Raw genomic sequence first — 20643 nt, forward strand, 5'->3', positions numbered from 1 at the left:
CTGTTATTACTAAAAAGTAATGTTCAGTGATAACTTAGGAACAAAAGGATCGGATCAGATCAGAGCAAGGACATCAGAGATTAAAAATGCAAAGTAATCTTCAACAGAATTAAAATTGTAATTAAATGAAGTTGCTCAGTGGTGTAAATGCTGCCCCTCAGTGATCTTTTGGAAATGTGCTGAGTTATGGTTCCATTTTTCATTCAGAAACATTGTTAGACACTCACTCAGGTGGCACCAGTTAAAAGCTAAATGCAGTGAGCTGCAGCATCCAGTGGCTGTGGTTCCAAACCCCTGGCTGCTTCCACAGTTCCGCTAGAAACTTGTGTGATAGTGTACAGAGATCTGAAGCACAGAAATTAGGGGATGACTGTGTCCAGCTGGCACTGAAGCCATCCTTTAGACATACCTCATTTCACGTTACTCATGTCTCAGCCTTATTCTCTGTCCGGCAAAATTTTAGAAACCAATTACACACACATAAAAAAGGCTTCATTTACTTCTGACTAAAGAGTTAGACACACCCTGGATGGAAATAAAATCCCCCAATGACACTTCCACATTTTGGCAATTCCATCTACCCAGGGTTGGCAGTTGGACCTCCAGAAATCATACTGGAGGCCCATACAATCATTACAATTGTGAGGAAAAGCTGCATCATCGTCCCTGTTTTAGGCACAGATCAACCAAGAGGCAATAGGAGCACAACAAAAACACAGAAATACTTACAAATTGCTAATACATATTCCCATTTTAAACATTAATTTCTTGGGAAAATGGCCTATGTCACACAGATGAAGCCTACATGGATGCTGTAAATCCACTTAACCCTGATGATGTTTAACAAGTGAAAACTGAAATGCCAAACAATCTGAATAAATGCTGTTTGCATTAGTTCTTTCAGATATTTTTTACGAATACACAGACAGAATTTACACGTGACCCTAATTTTTTCAGGTAGCTCAAAGGAGAGAAAATTTGAAATAAATCCATAGTAATCTAAAAAGGCAGAAAAAACAATCAAACAATATGAATATTGCATATGAGCCACTGCTTATGAACAGTCAATAAGCAATTATTAAAGTGAACCCATTTACGAAGCAAATAAAAATATCAACTACAAAAAATTACAAATACTTCAAAGCCAAGTCTTATTTTACATGTAAAAAAGACAACCCATTCTCTGCAAAGGAAAAAACAACTGTACCCTGAAATTGTTTCATAAACCAGTGCATCCACCATTTAGCTATTTTATTCACTTCTCAATTCCCAATTATTTATGTCAGTGTTAAGCTGTGCAACTCTAAACTTGTGCTGGCTGATCATAAGCAATCTCAAATATCCGATTCCAGGCAAGGATTAATTCTATAATAGTGGCAGTTATTTCCATACCAATTCATGTCTAGACTTTTTTTTAGGGATCAAATCTAGAATCAAATTAATGGCTGTTTAAATTTATTCATTCTGTTCCCTGGCTCCATTTTCTTATTAAAGATCTCAACTACTATTTCAGCACTTGTCTGAGCAATGGCAATCTCTTGGGAAAATCTATGGAAGCCTCTGTGTGTCTCAGGCTGCCGAGGCACCTGCAAGGCAAAAAGTTGTAGAAAGTCTTCACCGCTCCCAGACTTCTGATTCTTCATCAAATATGACAGTAAAAAAAGTTAAATATCAACATAATTCAAAAGGATCAGGAAACACCTACAACTTAAAAAGGAAGAAAAGACTTTACATTCTTCTCCCGAGATGTCAAGAATGGAAGCTCTATTTCTAATGGAAGCTGCTGCAGGAGCTCTTCAGATGACATTATGCCCACACTCCCATGTGCTCACCAAAAAGCAAATCAATATGATTTGGCACATGGCAAACACCTAATGCAAAAATATGCTTAACAGTTTTTATTTTTACAACAAACTATATTCCTAACTATAAGAGTTTAATGCCCACTCTAAAGAAAATCAATGTTTGTTTGGTTTGGTTTCTATTGTTTTGTTTTGTTTTGTTTTTAATCTACCTTGAAATCTGTATACAGATCAATGATTCACAGAACAATTTCCTGAGCAAGGACAGTTCTCAACATCAGCAGATTTATGTCAAAGGCTGCCATCAGATGAAGTCATGGAAGGAACAAATTTATATTTATCAGAAAATGAAACAATCTTGCAAACCTCTTTCAATTTAATCACACGAGTCCTGCTCTCCTGCCTATGATCCAAGCACCCGTGGGGATTAAGAGCATTACAAGAAGAAACACTTTGCCCAAAAAAATTATTCCCTTACAAACACAAAAGAGAAAGAACACCAGATGTTCAAAAAGAATTGGGTGTAGATTTAAGAATCAAAAAGGATGATAAATATGGACCATGAAATAGAGCATTAAGCAATGTGATAAGCATCTGTGGAGTAATAAACCCAGTCTCTGTGCAGTTCTTTCTTCAAAGTGAATTTAATGGGGAAGTTTTTCAGTCATAAACATTGGTCCTTTAAAGAATGCTATTTTATGTGTTAATAATCACCTCCCACCAAATAAAACACTATTTATCTATGAAATAGAAGCCTTACACTTTTACCAGTTGATAAATAAATGGCTGCTTTGAAGGATATAAAATTCAGATGGGAAGCCATAAGTGACCCACCTCGTGAGAAAACACAAGCAGAGACAGAACCCTTGGAAAACACGTGCACAGTGCATTTTCATCCCAGGTTTTTCCACTGAGGATGCATAGTTTGGGATGGGCATCCTGGCATCACTGCAGGGACCTTGGCCCAGAAACCTTGGCCCAGAATAACAAATGTGACGTCCTCAGCATCTTCAAAGTAATTTATTTCAGTATGTTTGCCTTGTACTGAAGTCTTTAATAGGGAAGAATTAAAATTAATCTGAACATCTCATCTTAAAAAAATCAGGAAACTCTGGGCTTCCTCCTCAGTTCACCACATAATTTTTTGTAAGGAAAGTAGAAACATATGGCACATGCTATTTTAATTGTTTTGCATATTAAACTAGAATAGTTTAATAATTAAAGTAGAATAGTTAATACTTCCTCTTTGTCCCTGTAGGAGACCGGAGGGATGATTGAGTGGCTCCAAACAATGAGGTGGGAAATGTCGGAGGAACAGGGTGAGACCTGCATAGGTGGGATGTCACTGCTGCACCTCCATCGCCTGAGCCTCAGTCAGCCTCCATCCACACACACAAATGGAGGCGACTGAATGCATAGCCTGACACAAAATGGCAGAGAGACTGCACAGACTCACACAAAATGGTGTGAGTGCGCGCTGACCCCACAGCCTGACACAAAATAGTGGTGTGACCCACAGCCCAACGCAAAATAGCTGTCTGACCCGACAGTCTTACACAAAATGTGTAAGCAGCAACTTAACAGACTCATGCAAAATGGGGGAGTGTCCCACAGCCTGACACAAAATGGCGCTGTGACCCCACAGCCTCACACAAATAGGCAGACTGACCCGACAGACTGACACAAAATAGGAAAGTAACCCACGGCCTGAGACAAAATGGCAGAGTAAACCCAGAGCCTGACACAAAATGGCGGAGTGACTGCGCCTACTTACACAAAATGGTGGAGTGACTGCATGGACTCACGCAAAATGGCACTCTGACCCCACAGCCAGACACAAAATGTTGGTCTGACCCCAGAGCCTGACACAAAATGTATAAGGAACGACTTAACACACAAAATGGGGGAGAGTCCCACAGCCCAACACAAAATTGCAGAGTGACTCACAGCCTGACACAAAATGGTGCTCTGACCCCACAGCCCGACACAAAATAGCACTCTGACCCCACAACAGACCATTTCCCTCGCTTGCCCTTACCCAGAATGGCAGACCAACACCCCCACCTTCCAACATCACAGGATAAGATGTTGGCCTGTCCCCTCACCCAAAATGGCACCATGTGTCCGTGTGGCCCCACAGGGCCCAGCAAGGCGCAGCCATGCCCGGGGAGCCCCAGGGGAGAGGAGTAGAGCCAAGGACATGTCCAAGCTCTGAGGGCTCCCTGGCCATGGATTCACAGGCCGCTCAGGGCACGCTGGATCTCAGGGTTTCAGAGACAGAGGTGCTCATTCTGTACCACAGGAGAGCTCCCTAGCTCAGGACAACCCCTGCTGTGGGATGACAGTGCAGGACAGGACACTGTGGCTCCAGCAGGGAGAACGGCAATTGCCCCAGCTCACCCTCTGGGCCCTTCACAGACTGGTTCAGAGCAGGAGAATTGAGAATTCATCAGAGACCAAGATATAAAACTCCCAGGGGACGAGCAACACAAGTCCGATTCACCACCATGCCTTTGGAAATAATGCTGGTATGTGTTTTATCAGCACCGCGGGCTCTGGTTTGAAGTGGAAGCTCATTAGATTAATTGCTCTGGGTTTCTGGGGAAGCTGGTTGCACTCTGGAAAACTTCAGGTGAACAGCAGAATCCCTGCTTTTGTATCTGGCTATGAGCATTTGTGCTCTATTCCATCCCTGCTGGCCTAAATGTGCACAGCTCCTTTCTAAAGGCTGAATTCACAGTCTGCATTTCCATGCTGCTACTTTAGAACAGCTTTTACCTGCAAACAGCTGTACTCTGAAGGGAGTCTGCAAGCAAAATACCTGGGAAGTGCAGGGATTCCATTCCTCTATCAGTATTTGAAGTCACTACTCAAGTTCTACTAACCCTTTGCTCTGAGCAAACCCTTCATCTTTACCCTTTATTTTAATGACTAATCAGAATTTCTAACTTAACTTCTAACACCAGAATGTGTTGCTGCTCATCTTTCACCTTCTCACCTTTGGATATTCATGCATGATTTAATTTCCCACTTTCTTACTAATTTTTATCTGTATTCTCAGGTGACTAGACCAGCTTTGTTCATCTCTCACTGAACTGCAGATCAGCAGCTGCTGCACTGCTGTAACAGATCAGTAAAATAATTTTTCATTATTTCTCAGCTTTTTGAAAAACCCACCTCACGTGAACACCTCGGTGTCTGGACATAAAAACCATCATCTCTCCAAACACAGAATTAAGCTGCAGTATTGTCCCAGGTCAGGCCTCCCATTTTTTGTATTAATCAACAACACAAACCCATGTGTCTGCTACACCCACAGCACTCTCTTACAGGGTTCTCTCTTACAGCCTGTCCAGGTGGAAGATCCAGCCTGCCCTGGGCAGCAGCAGGAGAGGAGAAGTGTCCCAGACCCTGCAGGTGTAACAGCATTTAAAAATCTCCCACTGCAACCCACCCTCATCAGGCTTGGGGGAATTCTGCACAGGGCCCTAAAGAGGGAACTGAGCAATGAAAACCACACTTGGGTACAAACATTCTCTGCCATGACCATGTAAAAGGACACACCATTTTGAAAACAGAGGTAGGACTGATTTTTACTCCTCTGTTATGTGAGAAAGCCAAACTCAGACTCTCTCCATCTTTCATTCACAAGCTGCATCCAGCTCAGTCATGGTAACAAGAGCAGAAGTGTGTTTCTGGCAGACACAGACCTACATCTGTAAACCTACATCCTTCTAGAAGTGTTAGAGCTCAGTTACAGGCCTGCTGGCACCAATTACCAACTTGCCACGTCTCAGAGAATTCTTACACGTAAACAGGGCACTGCAAAAAAATGGCACTGCCTCCTCCAATAATCAGTTGTTTAAATGAAGCAGATCAACATACATTTTACTCTAAAAATATCCTATTATTCTATATGTAGCCACAATATTATACAGCATTTCTTGGGGGTGGGGGGGTGGAATTAAATCCATAACAAAGCACAGAATCATCCAAGATACTGCTGCACAGTGAGGAGGACATGTACTTTATTGAGCTTGAAGCAATGATCTCCAGAGGCTCAGGTACAGTTGTTCAGTGCTGGGACAGTCACACTACCCCAGTGACAATTTCCTGCCTTTATTCCTACTCCAGAGTTACTGAGGGAGTGATTGCAAAGCCTTTGGTATCAATTTGCTGTGAAACAATTAGCAAAGAGAGCAAGTGAATTCCCTTTGTTCATCCACACTGCAACAATGAAGTCTAAAGAACAAAAATTGGTCTAAAGCATGACTTACCTGAATGATTGCAGAAAATAAAAATACTCAACCAAACACCCTGAAATGCAACAGCACATGGAAACAGGTGGAGATCCAGCAGAATCACATTTATCTGTAGAACGCTTGCACAATCAAGCACAACAAAGTGGATCCCTCTTGAAGGAAAATGTGCAATTTTGAACTGAAAGCTGCTCTTTGAGAATGGCACAGAGAACATAAAACTGCAGTGAACATTTAGATTTGAGTGCAAACTCTCTCAGCTATCTTTTCCCTTTCCTTACAAGAACCATTTCAGATCCAGCTTCAGATATCCTCATGCCTTTTGAGGGCACTTTCAAGCAAAATAACTTTAATTTTTAATTAAAGTTTAATTTTTTTACAAAGTACTTTACAAGTGAGGGGAGGAAAATGCTGGTCAATGATCAATACTTGATCTCTCCACATTTCCAGAAAACACTGAAGTCTCAAAAAGCTAATGAAATCGTGCTTGAGGGATTTGCCCTTTATGAGGGTCACATGAATGCCCCATCTCTTTCTGGTATTTATGAAGGTGATTTGAACAGAATTAATTAATTTTTTAAAAAAAATTAAGAGTGCATAAGCACCACATTGTTTGCTTTTTATTTCCTGTAATTCTTGCTACATACCAAGGTGTAAATCTCACACAGAAATGGCAAATTGTTTGTGTGGGCAGAGGCTGGGTCCAGTTACAGTGTCCAGCTCCCCATGGGAGCTGAGGCTCTCTCAGATTTAGGAATTCAGTGTGTCAGAAGGGAGCTCCTGAGGAGAGACAGATTTAATGATTCAATTATTTGCTGCTATTAATGCAGCATGCATGGAAAGATAAAGGTTGGTTCATTCTGGTCTTTTAAAGGAAAAGGCTTTTTACATGATTTTGATAGTGAAATTGGATTCTGTTCACACAGGAACCTAAAAGCTGTGCTTCTATTTATGTATCTTAGCATAATAACACCATTTCAAATGTCAGGTGCTGTAAATGTTAATTCGCAAATCACACATGCAGACACACAGTGGAGTTCTCCAATTGCATCTCAGGGCAGGCATGGCCCACACTCATTAATGCTTTTCTCCCTTAAATAACAGTTCCACCATAATTGTGTTGTTGAGATTTTCTAAGAAAAATCAAGAATCTTTGTTGACAAGAACACAGCTACAGAAATAACTGCTGGTAACTTTTAGGGCTGGAACTCTGAATGTTCATTTATAGTATTAATGAACCAAATAATCATTTTATTAAATATTAATATTGATAAGAATTGGGCTAAACATCAAATTCTTCCTACTGACTACACACTTCATCTAGAAGATTAATTGAATTAGTTTTTATAAGGGCAGTGATTTTTGTATCAGAAGCCATTTGTAAAGGAATGGTCTCATTATCCCAATGTTATCTTTGGGCAATAAATTCAGCAGCGTCACTGCAGGTGACGCTGCTCACATGAGATTAATGGATTGGAGAGCCTGATACTTCCTAACTAGTCTAATGCACAGGGAATTTTAAGTTTAACTCAAGAGTTTTGTTTAATTTGAAATATGCTGATTTCTCCTGCAAAAAAAGAAGAGGGTAAACTTTGTGAACCAGAAAAAGTTATAGATTCCCTGTACTATAATCCACAATGTGAAAAAGGCTGATAAGTAATGTTTCACAGAAAAATACAAATTCTTTAAATGAGATACTTCATCATGATTTGAGCAAGTTCCTGGGCAGGACTCAAATGCCCTCAGGCTGATGGAGGAATTAAGCCCAAGTTTCCTATTTCTTAAACAAGCTGGCCTTAAAGATAACAGTGCAGTGGCACTGCCATCCTATGTCAGTTTGATAAGCAACAACTTAGCTTATCTGACTTAAATAATGAGTGGTTTTAACCATACAGCAAATATTTTGGAACTTTTTTTTTTTTTACTTCATTTGTGCATTTCCTTCATTTTACTTCACTCTCATCCAAAGCATGTTTAAAACGCTTTCTCAAATTAATCTTTTCCATAGTTTTTCTTTAGTTGAAATGTGACTTTTTGCATTTTCCTCCTAAATGCTGATCCAGTCCTTGTTCCCCTCCTCTCCTTTAGTTACTTGTTCATCCCTGCTCAGGACAGGGCAACTGTCAGGGTCCAGGAACCAAACTTAGGTCAACTCAGTGCCCAAATTATCAGGGGGTAAACTTCAGAAAAGCTTCATTTCATCCTCAGACAAATCAAGAAAATTTTAATGTCTCCAAAAATAAATATTACCTGGAAAAAGAATTCCTTGTCCTCTTTTCTATATGTGCAGAGATGAAATCTTCCTGTAAAGTAAGGAAATTACCTACACACAGCTAGGCTGACACATGTAAATGCCTCCCAGATGTTGCTTTTCTGATACCTTGAATTCCTGCAGCTCCACTTTTATTCTTCCTCCCTGCAAAGACCAAACAAGTTGATGTGCCTGGGCCTTAGCAGAGACTCGTGTAGCATTTAATCCCTGTGTTAGTACAAAAGGAAGCACAGTCCATAACATGCTCCATTCCAAGATTAAACAGTTTTCCAAGTCTTTAAGCAACCCAGACACACAAGTCTGGACCCAGTAACTGCCTCCAACCCATGGTCCTATTCCAGTGCACACCCAAGGAACATGGAATGGTTTTTTCTCACACCACAACTCCATCTCAGCAAGAATCTAGGCCAGTAGGCAAAGGGCTGAATGTAAAAGGACTCTTCTTTTAATACAAAAAAACATTCCCAAGTTAGGTCCAGCTATGACTGTTCTCAGTGGTTACTCTTCTAAAATTTTCCTAATGCTAATTCCATCTGGAGTTTTTATGGTGTGCAATGAGATAAAAAAAAATCCAAATTAAAAATAGTGCTAAAATATATACATAGATGTATCAGGAATTACTTCTATTTAAAAAACAGCTTCCACTATTTATCATTCTCCCAGGCAGAACTGATTTTTCAGCACTGTGTACAAATCAACCTTTCTTAATGCCTTTCTTAATCATGCTGCTATCAAAGATTACAAATATGAAACTACTTTATTTGAGGCATTAAAATATTCATTTTGGTTAGTGGGGGAAGAGATGGAGAGCTAAAGCTGAAAACGTACTTAATTCTTAGAAATGTCAGCATTTATGTTCATTTCTTTGACATGATGATGTATCATTTGTAGTTGAAATAAATGCTTTTTTCAAATTATTTTCTCTGTGCTCGAAGAACAGCCTATTGAAAATATACATTGGTTGCATTTTGTTTCCTAATGTATCCTAACATATGACTACCTAATTAAAATAAAGCTTTATGTATCTAACCATGAAGATATTGGAAACCTTTATAAATTCTCAAAATCTGCCTATATAGGGAAAAGATACTCCACCTTTGATTTAATATTCTCGCATTCCCCTGGTGTGACTTAAATGCTCAAACTTTGGGTGAACTGATTTCCAGGCTTAAGTGTCCCTTTAAAGTCAAATTGACACAGCTAAATTAATTGATATAAATATATCATATTTTTCCTGTGAGAATTTCTGTCAGACTAATGCTGTGTTCTATTATGGATAATTAAAGTGACTCTAAAATATCATATATATCAAGGGAAAAGTTAATTTACTGTGAATTTTTAATGAAGGGTCACTCTCAATATTACTTATATAAACATGCTAATGGCCTGAAAACTAATTTCTGTTTAAAAAAAATTAGGAAAACATACCTTCATCTTATTAGAATTCAAAGTCTAATTAAAAAGCTACAAAACCAAGATAATAAGCCAAGATTCCTTGTGGAACTGTGAAATTTGATAGCTGGAATGTTTTGATGTGTTGGCTTTTAAACATTACTTTAACTTTTTTTTTTGAGATTTCCATTTCAGAGTTTCTAATCTTTCTCAGTATTAACAAAGTATAGGTGCAGACTGTGCAGAACCAGCCTTGGAAGACTGCACAATGGCATTTTGCAATAGCCTGACCAGATTTAAACATCATCACTTCTCAAGGAAGCTGTAGCATTCCCCATGGGTTTTCTAGCCAATTCCTATTGAGGCAGATGAAAAATGGAGAGCCCCTGCAGGCTCCTGGAAAGGCCCTGCCTGAGTTCTCTGCAGTCTTGGAGCAGCACAGAGCCCAGTCCCCATGGAGAGCCCAACAGGGCTGCAGCAGGCTCAGGTTGAGCTGGAGCTGTCAGTCATTGCTACTGCTGCTGCTGAGTGCTAAAGTTCTGACTGGCATCTGCTGTGGCACCACTGCCAGCATCCCTCCAGTGCCACTCCTGCCACTGTCCTGCCTTGCAGGGATTGCTGTGACACTCTGCACATGGAATATGAACAATCTCTTTTCTACCCACCTCAGCACCCAGCAAGGAGACTTTGGTTCTCTGGATGGCTCCTGACTGCTTCTTTCTGCAACCTAGTGAGGCCCGACAAACTTCCATTAAAATATATTTTATGCTAAAAACCACATCATTTTCTTCCACTACTCAGCCATGTTCTCATCAGTGTGACATTTATTTGTATTCTGGAGGAACAATTACCAAGCAAAGGTTAAAGGTTAATGAGCAAAGCAAGATGAAAACAAAGCATGAGGTAAAAATGATTGACTGTCACATTTTCTTCTCTCACTGCTGAGGGAAGCAACTGCACCCCACTGCCCTGGCCTGTGGGGCTTTGGTGTTTCTCTCCATGCTGCAAGACCCTGCTTCACTTTTGTAGAGGAAAATTAGAACCCAGAACTAAAGCTTCTTAATTGTTTGGAAAATATTCAATTCCATGAAGAGAATTTGGTCATGATTCCAAATATAATCCTAGAAGGCAGTGATTTTATACAATCACACCCTGAAAACATGAACAATTTGATTTATGGAGTGCATTATGGCTCTGTTCTGGATACACTCATGGAAGGACACAGGATACCCAACTCCTAAATAAGGAAATAAAAATAGCACTTCCAGCTAAGTTCACTGTTGCTGCCAGTGGTAGGCAGGGCAGGAATATCTCAACAGGAGGGATGGGATAGAGCTGGGATGTGGGAGTCAGCCAGAATTTTTATTTACTGAAATTAAGAAGTGGTACCATTGTCTTTAACAGTACTGATTCTGAATGGAGCAGATTCAATAATTATCAGGTTAATTCAGTTCAGAAAACTGCAAATTCCAGAGGAGAACTAAACCCTGGAAGAAGCACCTGAAGCCTCCCTTATCTCACAGACATTCTCCTTTGTGAGCAGTGAGAGGCTCTAGGATGATTTCCAGGAGTTTAACAGCTTTCCAGAGAAAGTCACATGGATACAACAGATCTGCCATGGCTCCTCTGTTCATCCATCTTAGTGAAAAGGGAGAGAGGTTCCTCAAGTGATGGATGCTAAATTAGGTTGTTCTGCATTTTTCTGAATCTTTTAACTTGGGATTTGATGCTGAGGTTGAGTAATTTTTAGGCCCAGATGGAATCACTCAATTTACACCTGCTACAAACTTTGACACCTGAACTGTTTTTCCTAACAAGCAAATATTTGTAAGCCAGGGCAATCCCATCTTTCTTCTGAAGTTAATGAAAATAGAATGGCAGAAAAACACTTTAAAAAGGTTATGCTCAACTGCTTTCTGTTGGCTTGGGAAAGTGTAAAAACAAAATTATCACTCATGTACAAGCTCAGTGCAAGAAACTGGAAATCAACTCCATTCCTATCTTCTGCTCTGGTCTTGTTTAACAGCACAGGGACAATGGACTGGCTTCCTTCAGTAAGAGGCTTTAGAGTTCTCTTACAAATACACAGATACTGTCATAGCCTCTTCCAAGAGAAAATTCTGTTTCTTCATACTATATGTGCATATATTTCTCCAATCCTGACTAAAATCATGTTGTATTTTCCAGAGTCCATGTGGTAATGCATATTAGGGAGTTTTTGCATAGTTGAAATGAATAGAAGATGTGAAGGCAAATTAATGTCACATCTCACCAAAACAATGAAAAACAAAACTCTAAAGTGAGCAGCAGGAACTCTGCTGTAAGTGGGTAATGATAAATCACATAAAAACAAGTGTAAATTGCTGAGATAACATTTTCAACGTTTCCTCAAGATCTCTGCAGACGAAACCAGAACTGAGAAAAGAAATTAATTTTCCTCTCACCTTCACTAGCGTCCTTAGGTCTCTCTAACCCTTCCCTAATTGCTGGTTTCTGATCCCATCCCCTGCAGTGGCAGTACAACAGAGAGAGGCTGATGCCTGTGGTGAGCAGTGATAAATGTGATAGATTTGAGTGAATCTCACAGGGTGACAGGTCAGACAAAATGACAGAGTGCTGAATGCACTGAACACTTCTTTCCAGATCAATGAAAAAGAGAGAGAAGCCCATAGCTGTACCCTCAGCAGTACCATTAGCCTTTCCATCTTGATGCCACAAGTGCACTAAGAATTATTCAGGATGAGAAAAGATGGTAAAAATTAAAAAGATTTTATGCACATGCTGCTTTGCAGAAAAAAAATAATTTTAATTAATTGTTCAAAAGGAAATATCAATTTAAATTCAGATTTTGTTTTAAATAAATTATTTCTTCTGCAAAGAAACCAAAAAAAGTACTGATTCTATTTGGACCTTCTAAATGTCTTGGCTTTTAGAAGGACATATTGGAGGCTCCAATATAGAGAATGGGACATGTCCTGGCTTGTCTGGCCACTGCTGCTGGACCAAATGGTGGCAACTGTGGTGTTTCACCCCAGAGACACCTTTGGCTAGCTGGATGGATGTCGCAGCTGGGCGCATGGAGACAAGCCCAGACATGCTGGAGCTCAGGTGGCGGCAGGATGGAGCTTCCTCTCGCAGAGGGTCTGCTCCTCAGGTTTCCTGTTGTTGGAGAATCTTTTAAGGTGATGGTGAAGGAAAGGAGTTGGTTCTGATGGAGGGTTTAATCCAGAGGTTTTATTCTGGCCCGCAGGCCTCTGAATGTAGCAACAGCTCCAAGCAGAACTTCCTGCAGGCCTCTGAATCCTGTCACTGCTCCATCAGAACTGCCCAGACCGGGTGGTTCCTGAAATGAACAGGGCTAATGCCTTTATTAATGTTCAGCTCTTTATCAAAAAGATCAGCTGGGCAGGGGGCTCGACACGGAGCTCGCCCCCGCTGTTGTAGCTTTCCCAGGTGGCCAAAAGGGAAGGAGGCATGCAGAGTCTGCCGCTGAAATCCAGAGCAGCAGCTGTCCCTTCTTCTTTCCTTGTGGCACACCGGTGGTTGGAGGGTGAGGAGGCATGACGTGCAGAGTCTGTTGCTGAAATCCCAAACAACAGCTGTCCCCGCTCCTTCCGTGGTGGCAGCACCAGGGTTCTCTGTCCTTCTGGCTCCTTGCTTCTCTCAAGCCTACTCTAGTCTAGTTTTTTTTCAGTGATGGTAACAGACAAAAGTCAATCAGGGGATGTGTTTCCCTCTTCCTCAGCTAGGGCATTTGTCTAGGCCCATCTACTCTGTTTGGTTCTTTATTTAGGGGTGTTTTTATCCCCTAAAAATACTCCCATGATCCCAAGGGTTTTTATTTACATTTTCGTCCCAGAATGGCAGCGTGGGGGAGTGGGAGGCCAGTTATCTCCAGGTAGTTTAGAGAAAACAATCAGAGCAATTAGCTAATTAACATTTCAATATTGGTACTCAGCTAGAGTTGGTAGTTGTTTCAGTGTTGCCATGGGAACTAGGAAGGCCCTGCCCGTGTCTCTGGGGAGCACCTGGAAACTGTTCATTACAGTTCCCCTCTCTTTTACCTGGGGGAGGGGAGGGGGAAGGGATAGGAAGCCCACCAACCAGGTACAGGAGAGGAGGTCTCAAGGGACAAAGGACACCTGGATGGCCCAATGCCCCCCTGGGGGTGGAGGGCATCCTTTGGATCTGCCAATCACTCGACACACTTCTGGAATGCCAGGAGTGACAGACAGTGCTCTGCAGGGGTCAGGGTGGGGAAAGGAGGAGTGATTGATACACCTGGGAGGAAATCTTCAGGGGAGAAAACCGGGGTTCTGGGGTAACCCATGAAGGCACACCACAACAAGGACAGAAGCCTAAAATTTAGAACCTCAAATCTTAGAAAATTTCCTGAGTAAATAAAAACATCAAGTAAATAAAAAATGCTGGATGTACATGGCTCTGTCCAAGCAAATACTGAACATTTAGGAAATACTTAAACATAGGCAAAAGAGCAAAATTTGGAGTTCTAATTCTGGCGATTAAGTCAAATATTCCTTTTTTTGTCTTGTTTTCATTTTGCTTTAAAGACTGGTGGATCTTCAGGGCATCTGCAGGATTTATTAAATTATTAAATGCAAAACATAAATTTATATGCTTTTTAAACCAGTGGCTTAATTTCTGAGTTGTTTCTGGTTCCTCAGTGAGATCCTGTTCCTGATGTTCTGACTTCTCTTTCCCTCTCTGTGGCACATACATGAATTCACGGATTGGTAAAAGAGACACTGCACTTCAATGAGTTGGGAAGAGCTGAAGTCTGCCTCTGACAGGCAGCAGAGCTTATGGAAAACCTGGCAAACAAACGGGAGCTCAACAGTGCAGAAGAAATATTTCACATATTAGCAGGAATTTTGTCTGTTTTGGCAGAAAGACAAGAAAAAGACAGTCTGGATATAAGCTGAAGGTGCTGGGTTTGATTGTTTGTCGTGGTTTGGTTTTATTTAGTCAGTTGTTTTATTAATGTTAGTTATGTTTTTCCTTGTACTCCCCCATTTTTCCCCTCACAGTGGTTTGTTCCAAGTTGTTTACCCCAAGAGTTCCCGCCACTTGGATCCCCAGTTACCTGTCAATCTTCTCACCTCTCCCTGTTTTCTCCTTATTCGGTCCCATCAATCAGGGTTTGTTCACTCCCTGTCGGTTGTCAATCCTGTAACCACCCCCAGCTTCTTCAAGAAAGTTCTGTATCAATTACCCCACCTTAGCCTTTCTATTGTCCCCGGACTTTGTGCCCACCTCTGTTATGTTACCACTGGTTGTTATAATCGATGTCATCTCTCATTTGCCCCCATTGGGCGAAGCAGGTTTACACCCCTGTCCGCCCACTCCCTATTTAATCTGCTGCCATCTTTTGTTTCTCCAGCATTTGTCACTGCACCCACCCCGAGAGCATCTTTGTTCCTGCTCCTCCTGGGGGAATAAAGACTCTTTGGGTTCGCAAACAAGTGTCCTTCTCTCGTCTCTTCATCTCTTCTCAGCATGTGAAGCTACCAAAGCTGTGTAACCCACGCCGCAGCACTCAGCACTACTAGGGTGGCAGACGCCGTTTCCCTGGAGTGCCCACACACGTTGCAGCCACCCAGCCTCACACAGGCAGTGCTAGCCTGCGCATCTCATCTGCTTGAGGTCGTGGCAGGTAGCCACCACAATTGCTTTCCTTATTTATATTCAAACTGATTAGAAAAAGACCCTAAAAACGATTCTGCTGCTGATGCACATATTCTGTTATTAATGGAAGTGTTTAATGTATGGAAATCTGACTGTCATGGCAAGATTTTGTTTAAAAGGCAGTGAAGAAAAATAAGGAAAAACAAAAATCAGAAGAGGTGATTGATTACAAGTTATTCACAAGCATGTGATGGTGTGCACTGCCCAGATGATCCCTGACGTGAGTCCTGCAGCCTGGGCTGCTGCCAGTGCAATGCTCAGTCTGTTCCTTTGCCCCTGCTCTGGGACTGATCTCACACTGACCTGAGCAGGCAGCAGTGCCACTGGCTGCACAGAGTCCCTCTGAAAGGCCTTTCTGGCAACTCCAGCAATTATAAACAACTCTTGTGCAATTACAGTCATTACTTAGGGGTCCTTTCACCTCAGGGACATCTGTAAACATTTCTCACTCCTAACTGTAACAGGAGCAGGGCTAATCACTGCAGCAGGAATGGCTCCAGCACATCCATGTTCCCTTCATTCAGTTACTGCCATGGCAGATGTGCAGAAGGGTGGCAATGGAGGGTCTGGGTTCTGGGTCACCTTCAGCCCAGGTTAGAGTGAAGTCATGAGCCACCCTGCTGGTCATGGTTCAGGATTACCTTCGAAGACCAGCACTTCTGGAGCATTGCTGCTGTTGGGGCAGTGGATAATTGTCGGGCTACAAGTCGTTAGCAGAACACAACTGACTTAGAACTTAACCTTGCCACAGAAATATGCTGTGGAAACTGGGGACAATTAAAACACAATTCCTGTCAGTTTAAGATATGTCTTCTCAGACAATATCATACCTCTCTTATCAGTATTTCCCACTTCAGTTTGGTAAGGTGCTGCAGCATTTACATAACTTGAAGCACTTCAGCAATGCTACGGAAGCTGATGATAGTCCTGTATTTAAAATGAAGCTTGTGCTGAAGTACCTTGATGATGGGCCTGAAAGATGCCCAGAAACACCACAAGTACCACATTAAAAGGATGTGATATATTTAACTTTTCCCAGCAGATCAGATGTGCCCACTTCCCAAGAAATTAAATATGCCTGGAGCTGGGCTTTTTCCTAATGATGTAAAACTGCAGTTGTCCTTATTTCTCCCTACACTTGGCTTTGTGGCAGCCAGAATGTTTATTTGCATGGAAAGGTGACTCTTGCCCTGTTTCTGCATTTGAAGGATACTAAAACCACTACAGCATGGTGTTTGGTGGCAAACAGCAGGACTGTGCATATGCAAGAGGAGTTTTATTTGCAGACTCAGTGCCCTAGCTCAGATTAAATTATAAAGTCTCTCAAACCCCGTGGCCATGGGCACTGGCTGTTGTTATTGGGCATTTCTACAGATCCAGAAATGTTCCCTCTGCTCCAGGGCCCTTGCAGACATTGCTGCCTGAAAAAGGTCCCCAGGCTAAAAGAGCCATCAGCATCAGAGACAGGACACATTTCCCCCATGCCACACCAGCTTCCTCCACCTTCCTGGGGAGAACTGGGCTGTAATTCCAGCTGGAGTAAGGACACAACAGCAGATGGCCTGCTGGGTTTTAATGGAACTGTAATGGTTGCACACACATTTATGAAATGGGAAAACTGGTAAGGAGAAGGGAAAGCAATGCACGACTTTTTTGGGGTGTTTGCTTGATTTCTTAATTTCAGTGTATTGAATCACAGCAGCAATCTCTCATCTCAAACAAGGGCTCCAGCACCACACAGCAGGTCTGGCTTTGTTCCTAAACCTCACAAGCCCAGGGAGTTCTGGCAGTCCAGCTGCACCAAGACCCAAAATTTTGAAAGTCTCAGACTTAGCCTGGGGTGGGTTAAAGCTGGCTGAATTGGAGGCTTGCTGTCCAGCAAGAAGGTTGGAATTGCTAGGAGAAGCTGAACCTTTGGAAACACAAGGATGTCATGTATTTGACCCTGTAATCTAAGGCATCGTTTCAGTTCCATCGTGACTTTTCAGATTGGAGGACATAATCAATTGTTTTGGCAACACATTTATTTTTTAAAAAATAATCAAAATAATTATGGTTTTGAGGAAACACAGAAAAAATGGTGCCTTGTAACCTGGTCAGATCCAACGCAAATGCTGGTTTTGTGGGAAATGTACTTAAAGCTAAGATCTTTCAGCTCTGGAGTCCTGGGAAATGTGTAGATTATATACTAGGTGCCCCAAAGATTTTTCCACCTGATCCTTACAAAAAGCTTTCTCATCTTAAGAAAACGGAATGCCTAATCTTTTAGGTTATTCAGAGTCAGTTCTAACCCTAGAGAATAATGAAGAACAAAAAAACCCAAACCAAAACCAGACAAAACCCACTCAAACATTCACTTGCATAAAATTACAACACTTATAGTATTTTGGAAGGATCTTGCTTAATGGCTCCAGCATCTCAGAGTGTGTAAAAATGGTGAGTTACCTTTTCCAAGCATCTGGCAGTTCTTAGAGCCACATCTCCCTTGCTGTCTCTGTCAGGAAGAAAATGAGGACTGCCAGGAGCAGCTGCTTGGGGCAGCCTGTCTCTCCTCAGCCCAAAGTGAAAGGAGCCAGCAGAGCCCAGCATCACCACACAGACACTGGAGAGGAATAACATGAACAGGCAATTACATTCTTTTCTCCCCTGCTCCTGTCAAAACTGCTTCATTTCTAACATCATTCTGGAGTTTGACCTCCACAACCCTCCTCTCACTTAACAAGACAAAAGTCACCTTTCTGTGTCACATTGCAGATGTTAACTGCAGCCTCGTTGTCTTCACTCCTCTCTTTTTTGTCCTTGAGCATCACACCAAGAGGAAGCACAGCACAGAAGATGGTGGTGTTGAGAATGAAGTGTCTACACCAAGAAATTCTCCTGCTATTTTCAGGAAGACTTTTTTTTTTTTTTTTGCCAAATACCTTGGCAACATTTTCTTCCTTGTTTCTCTATTCTGCCACATCAGTTCATCTCAGCACAAGTGGTGGAGTTCACCACAGCATGAAGCTGGGGCTGCAGAGCCTCACTATTTTCTGATCAGGTGAAAAGGTTGGACAGCCCCTTGCAAAACCTAATTAGCACAGCCATTTATTGCCCAGCAAATTTGCACTGGCAAAAGTGAATGTTTTATGGGGCTCTGGCTGCAAGCCACCCTGAGGTTTTACATCAGTGGAGGCTTTTCACACACATTATTCCTTAATAAGCTTGTGCTGTTCTTTAGAATGAGTGCCTAGCCAGGATGCTTCACTTGATTTATTCTCCAGCTGCCACTTCAGCAGAGGAGAATGAAGTTTATCCTCTTGTGATAAGTTAGAAAAGACTCTTTGTTCATCAAGACAGAAAGGAGAAGCCTTGTGTAGATAACAGAAAATCAAAGGAGAAGCCTTGTGTAGATAACAGAAAACCGCCAGACAGAAACTAGTTAGTATGTTGATTACTTAAGCTGGTTGTGTAATTAGAACTTAGGTGCATATGGAAAAGACCATTACAGGGCCGTGGACTTTCACCAAGGAAGAAGAGAGGAGCCTTCCTCAAACGACCACCAGAGAGTAGAAGAAGACCCCCTAGCAACAGAGGGCGCAAGCACAGAGTACACTCAGAGATACTACAGACACAGAAGAAAGAGAGTATAAAAAGACTGTGGGAAGGGGGAAATGGTGTGAGCCGTTGGCGGAGCAGGGACTCCCCGGCTGCACCTAGCGCTGTTTGCTTGCCATCGCTTACTGTAATCAATAAATTTCTGATTGACTCTTGAAAGGCTGAACAAATTATTCGCCTCTATTTATAACAATCTGGTGCCGTGACTCGGATAAGGGCTATCCGTTGGAAGCTCCTCACAGGGAGGCGCCCTCGCTGCTTTGGCAGAGAGCCCCGCTCAGTAGTCTCCCCTCTGGGACCTTTACCAACGAACCCAAATTCGGTGGCAAGCAGAGAATAGCCAGCAACCCCTTAATCTTTGTGCACGAAGTCCAGGGCCAAGACACAGGATTGTGTAAGTACCTTTCAGTGGTCCTTCAGGGCTACTGAGGTTGCTCCGTTCGGAGGGAGCGGGGCCCGCTCGGTTGGGGTTGGGATCCCGGAGTGTAATGAGTGAGACGTCTCTGTGAGACGACGTGAGTGTGGACCTCATAGTAGTGCATTTCCCACACCCGGCGACGGGCTGGGCCACGAATTGAGGGAAGCGTAGAGGTGTGTGTAAGAAGGCACTCCGGAAGATGGGACAGAGGAAAAGCAAGCCCTCTGGTCCCATGGGTAGGGGAAACCCTGTAAAGCTTCCCCAAATTCCTCCAGATAGTCCATAAGGACTAATGATTAAAAATTGGGATGCCTTCCCCTCCAGGAAAGGACAAGGTGAAAATGGTGCACTACTGCATAGAGGTTTGGGGAGGGAAACAAATAAGAGGGGACCATTTGAACTGGCCAGTGTTTGGCTCATTTGAGGATTAGCTATGTCAGGCTCTAAGTATTTATGTGAGTTCTAAAGAGCCCTTGAACTTAGAGGAAAGCGAGTACGTCTCCCTCTAGATAGTGGAGGAAACTCGCACTAAGTTGTTTGCACTTAGTACTAGGGAGAAGAAGAAAAGATTGAAAGAAGATACAGACCTACCCGATTCCACCCCTCCATCCTACATACCTCCTCCCCCTCCACACCTACCTCCACATTCACCACAACATCCCTCTGCCCCGGTACAAGATGAGTCGGAGGGGGATGAGGTGAGGATGAGGTGAATGTTGAGCTCCAGAGAAATAACCAGCGGGTAACTAGAAGCCAGACTAGGAAAAGACGGGAGGACCTCCCCAGCTGATAGTGCGGCTCGGGGAGGGAGAAATCGCAATTTCAGTGTATAGTGTGTTGTGTCCCAATTGCAGTGTGGTGTGTCCCAGTTTCGGTGTGGTGTGTCTGTTACATCCAGACGTGCGTGCTTGCGTGTGTGTGTGTGTGTGTGTGTGAAGCGCGGTGCGGCGTTACTAAGATACAGAGACGCGGCGCGGCGGTGCCGGACAGCGCATGCGCGGGGCAGTCAGCCACATTAGATGATGGAGCGGGTAGTGCGCATGCGTAGTACAGGCTGTCTCTGGCAAGCGGGGGGAGCGCGGCGCGGGGGGGCTTGCAATAGGTGCAGCCTAGCTGATAGCGCAGCGGGCGCGCGGACACAAGCCACGGTTTGAGAAGCTGCTTTGAATGCCGCTAGCTGATAGTGCAGCTAGTGGG

General features: G+C 42.7%; 1 long non-coding RNA gene across 3 annotated transcripts; it reads right to left on the reverse strand.

Moving 5' to 3' along the window:
- Positions 1 to 5833: 5833 nt before the first annotated feature.
- Positions 5834 to 20371, reverse strand: LOC128787645 (uncharacterized). 3 transcript variants are annotated; one of them, XR_008430769.1, is made up of 9 exons: positions 20086 to 20371; positions 18166 to 18229; positions 17877 to 18033; positions 10391 to 10452; positions 8442 to 8477; positions 8312 to 8364; positions 6709 to 6841; positions 6080 to 6249; positions 5834 to 5978 (listed from the first exon to the last, which is right to left on the reverse strand). It is a non-coding gene; the product is annotated as an uncharacterized LOC128787645 (long non-coding RNA). The 3 variants fall into 3 exon arrangements; XR_008430770.1 differs by lacking the exon at positions 20086 to 20371 and adding an exon at positions 19431 to 20012; XR_008430771.1 differs by lacking the exon at positions 18166 to 18229.
- Positions 20372 to 20643: the final 272 nt, after the last annotated feature.

The sequence above is a fragment of the Vidua chalybeata genome, chromosome 4 (genome assembly GCF_026979565.1).
Source record: "Vidua chalybeata isolate OUT-0048 chromosome 4, bVidCha1 merged haplotype, whole genome shotgun sequence".
NCBI lineage: Eukaryota > Metazoa > Chordata > Aves > Passeriformes > Viduidae > Vidua > Vidua chalybeata.